Here is a 5,248-nt window from a genome sequence, read left to right on the forward strand (position 1 = left end):
GTCTGACACACCCTTATTTGCACTTTGGGGGTTTTTAGTAATTGAGCCTGTATCAATTAACTGGTTATCTGTAAGACACTGGTGGCCCCTGGCCCTAAGCACATCCTTTACCAGGTATGTGGTGAAGACTGTGAGAGGTTGCACTTAAGTCAGTTTGGTGGCTTTAGATTAAAAGGGTTGTTGGCCCCACTGTTTTCAGTCAAGATGGCTATTTAATTTTATTTTACCAACATGGTTATTAACTACTCAGAAAATGAAATTTACCAGGATTTGTAACACATTTAATGTACTTCTGTACATGATTTAAAATAGAAAAGATAACACTATAATTATCAGGCATATATTTAGAACAGGACAAAGGTATAGCACTTAATATTAATCAATGTATTACTTAATGCTTAAGGGTTTTGAGCTGCAATGAATAGTTTTAAGTTTCAAGTTTGCAATACTTTACATGTTATCTCTCCATGGGAGCAGGCCATAATGCTAATTGTGTTTAAGTTCTGCTTACAGTATTCTGGTATTTATTGCTCCATTTCATATGTTCTTCACAGAAGCAGCAGTACCATTGACCCCATAGAGAAACTAGGGGGTAGATTTTGCCAGCCTGGTGCATAGCGCTCTCTGGCACTATGAAACAGTGCCAGTCTGAAGATGATATTCATTGTACATTTGGCTGTACTTAGCCACTGTTGGCTGCTGCAGAAGCTTGAAACTGCAAAGTTGTTTCCATCCACTTCATTAGCATGACCAGAGAAGTAGTAGATATTTTCATTGTTTTAAAGGTCAGTGAGATTCACTGAGTAGGAGGCAGGGCAAGATGGTGTCTGAGTGAGTGCACCTTATAGTCTCTCCTGCAAAGAAGCAGCTGAGCAGCATTGGAAATTTTTCTGGACCAGGCTATTTCAGGGCTTTGCCGGGCAGGAGGTGTTTGGACATTGATTTGGTGGGACGGTGACAGAGAAGATTCATGTAAAAGGTAGAATTTAGGGTCTCTTTCATGGAGAACAGGGCTACACGTGGGACACTTCCTCCTGGGGTGGGCTGCACAGTGGCGGTGATTCCTGGAGGCTCTGCTGTGCTGGGGAATTCCTAAGCCCTGAGTGGGCTATTCAGGGGATTGCAGGGCAGGAGGTGTTTGGAACCGATTTGGTGAGACAGAGATGGAAGAGATTTTTGCCAGACATGGAATTTTGGGTTTCTGACATGGAGATCAGAGCTTCTGGCTACAGCCCCACCCCCTAGGACTGGCAGCTGATCTGTGGCAGTCTTTGAATTGATTGTAATACAGAGGCATCCCTAGCAGGCTGTTTCAGGGGCTTACAGGGCAGGAGGTGTCTGGAAGCCGATTTGGTGAGACAGAGACGGAGGACTTTTTTGTGAGATGTGGAATTTTGGGTTTCTGACATGGAGATAAGAGCTTCTGGCTAAAGCCCCACCAACTAAGGCTGGTGGCTGATCTGCGGTGGTCCTTGAATAGTTTGCAATACAGAGGTGTCACCAGCAGGCTGTTTTGGGGGCTTGCAGGGTGGGAGGTGTCCTGGAGTTGACTTGGTGAGACAGAGACAGATGAGTCTCTTGTGAGAGGGGGAATTTTGGGTTTCTGACACAGAGGTCAGAGTTTGCAGATGTGATCCCCCCCCATAGGGCTGGCGTCCAGCTGTGGGGATCCCTGAAGGCTGTGTTGCACTGTGGTGCTCCCAGGCTCCCTGTTAACTGGATTCGTAGTTCCCAGGTCTGTGTCCCCTAAACCCTGGTGGCCCACACCCCAGAGATTCACACCTCTTGAGTCTCCAATATCACAGACTTCCTATCCCTGAATCCACCACACCCTGAGGGCCATCTGAGGTCCCTAATTGTCCTAGTCCTCGATGTTTATGTTTTTTTTCTTTTCTTTCCTGTTTCTCTTTTTGCTTTTTTTTTTTATTGTCTTGGTTGCTAATATTGCATTATCTCCTAGTCTTTTCTCCCATTGTATCACCCAAGTTCCTTTTTTTGTTTATTTAGGTTTTTTTACTTTTTTCTTTTCTTTTTATTGCTTGCTTCCCTCCCTTTTCTTTGTCCACCCCCTTTTTTTCTTCTCTTTTTTTCTTTTCTCTCTTTTGCTTCTTATCTTATTTTACTTAATTATACAATAGGTGCTGCAGGGAATGCCTCACATATGCTGGGATTCCTAATCCTCCATTTCCTCGTTTCTGTGTGAATTGATTTTGGCCACCTACACTATCCCCTTTCCCCCACATCTTGCTATCCTCCATCATCTACTCTCTCTCCTACATTCCACCTCCCTTTCTTTGGTCCCCAAATTGTCTAACTTTTAATTTCTAATATCTTTGTTTTGTTTTCTGTCTTTTATCCACTCTTGATAATATTGTCTTTCTTTTCTCTTTCTCTCTCTCATGAAAACACTGGTTTTTAAATTCATACTATATTCCTCCACATATTCAGTTGACTATCTCATTATAGGCACTCTACTTACTGCTATAACTCTACACAACTTAGATGAATGTAATATCCATCCTCCCAGATCTCATATTGTTGCTTTGTTAACATTTATTAACAATAGTATTTTACACATTTTCTTTTTTACACAATTGCCATTCCCTGGCCCTAATATTTTCCTTCAAAGTGAACCCAGCCAGCAACAAGGAATTAGAATAAGAAGAACAAAGTGACAAAGAGAAGATATAACACTTACACAAGAACAACAGCTAATTAATCCCCAAGACTAGACAAAGAAGCTAAGGAACTGATTAAACCCATCAAGATAAAATGATGATCAGACAGCAACAAAAAACTACAAAGCAAACCAATAATCAGGAAAACATGGCTGAATCCAGTGAACAAACTAAAAACCAGGAAGGGGAGCAGAACTTCAGACAAGTAATTGAAGATCTCAGAAAATATATTAGAGACCAACTTAATGAAGTAAAGGAAGAGTAAAACCATAGGAGAAAAACACTTGGAGAGGAAATTGCAGACATATGCAAAAAGATAACAGATATGAAGGAAATGAACACTACAGTTCAAGAAATAAAAAATACACTCACAGCAAATAACAGCAGATTACAAGAGGCAGAGGAGAGAATTAGCAATATGGAAGACATCGGAAATGAAAGAGAGAGTAGAATTGATCAATAAAAAGATAGAAAAAATCCAGCTAGGATTTAGGGACCTGGATGACAATGCAAAATGCACAAACATAGGCATCCCAGAAGGAGAAGAGAAGGGAAAGGAGACAGAAAGTGTGTTGCAGGAAATAATGGCTGAAACCTTCCCAAATCTACTGAGAGAAACAGATGTACATATCCAGGAAGGACTACGCACCCCAAACATCATAAACCCAACAGGCCCAACCCAAGACATATACTTATCAAATTACCCAATGCTCAAGACAAAGACAAAATTCTAAAAGCAGCAAGAGAAAAGAAAACCATCACATACAAGGGAGGCTCCATAAGATTAAGTGCTGACTTCTCATCTGAAACCATGAAGGCAAGAAGGCAGTGGTATGATATAGTCAAGGTACAAAAAGAAGAAAATTTCCAACCAAGAATACTCTACCCAGCTAAACTAGCATTCAAAAATGATGGAGAGTTCAAAATATTTACAGATAAACAGAAAAAAAAGAGTATGCCAACAATAAACATTCCCTTTAAGAAATACTAAAGGGAGTTCTGCAGGAAGCAAGGAAAAAACAGGAGAGGCAGAGTTGGAGGAGAGTGTAAGAGCAACAAAAAAGACAAAAAGAGAAGAAAAAAAAAACCAAACAAAACATGGAAAACACAAGTCCAATCAAAATGTGGCTAACATAAATAATTCCTTGAAAGTAATAACACTGAATGTCAATGGATTAAACTCACCTATCAAAAGTTTCAGACTGGGAGATTTGATAAGGAAATATGACCGATCTATATGCTGTCTACAAGAAACACATCTTAGACCCAGAGATTCACAGAGGCTGAAATTGAATGGTTGGAAAACAATCTTACAAGCAAACAATAACCAAAAAAAGGCAGGAGCAGCTATATTAATATCAGACAAAATAGACTTTAAATGCAAAACAATTGTGAGAGACAAAGAAGGATACTGCATACTAGTGAAAGGGGCAATCTCTCAAGAAGAATGAACAATGATAAATATTTATGCTCCTAACAAGGGCACCTCCAAATACATGAGACAAACACTGGAAAAACTAAGTGAAAAAATAGATGCCTCTAAAATTATAGTGGGGGATTTTAATACACCACTATCAACATTGGACAGAACATCTCAAAAGAGAATCACTAAAGAAACAAAATATTTAAACAGTACATTAGAGGAGATGGATCTAATAGACATATACAGATCATTACACCTGAATACAGCAGGATATACATTTTTCTCAAGTGCACATGGATCATTTCCAAGATAGACCATATGCTAGGCCAAAAAGAAAGGCTCAATGAATTCAGAAAGATTGAAATCATACAAAATAACATCTCTGACCACAGTGGAGTGAAACTGGAAATCTGCAAGGGCCAGAGGCCCAGATTTCACACCAATATATGGAAATTAAATGGCACACTCTTAGAAAAACAGTGGGTCAATGAGGAAATCTCAAAAGAAATTAATAACTACCTTGTAACAAGTGATAATGATAACACAACATAACAAAAGTTATGGGAGGCAGCAAATGCAGTAATGAGAGGGAAATTTATGGCCATAAATTCATACATTAAAAAAGAAGAAAGAGCAAAAATTGAAGAGCTAACAGCACATTTGGAGTAATTAGTAAAAAAAAAACAACAAATAACCCCACAGGAAGAAGAAAGAAAGAAAGAACAAAGATAAGAGCAGAACTAAATGAAATAGAAAATAACAAAGCACTTGAAAAGATAAACAAGACCAAGAGCTGGTTTTTTGTGAAGATCAGTTAAATTGACAAACCTTTAGCGAGACTAACAAAGAAAAAAAGAGAGAAGATGCAAATACACAAAATAAGAAATAAGAAAGGAGATATCACCTCTGACCCCACAGAAATAAAGACTATCATAAGAGGATACTTTGAAAAACTAAATTCCAACAAAAATGACAATTTGAAGGAAACAGACAAATTCCTAGAAACACACAAGCAGACCATATTGACGAAAGAAGAAATTGATGATCTCAACAAACCAATCATAAGTAAAGAGATAGAATCAGTCATTAAAAATCTCCCAACTAAGAAGAGCCCAGGGCCAGATGGCTTCACAGGTGAATTCTACAA

The sequence above is a fragment of the Dasypus novemcinctus genome, chromosome 22, assembly GCF_030445035.2.
Source record: "Dasypus novemcinctus isolate mDasNov1 chromosome 22, mDasNov1.1.hap2, whole genome shotgun sequence".
NCBI classification, from domain to species: domain Eukaryota; kingdom Metazoa; phylum Chordata; class Mammalia; order Cingulata; family Dasypodidae; genus Dasypus; species Dasypus novemcinctus.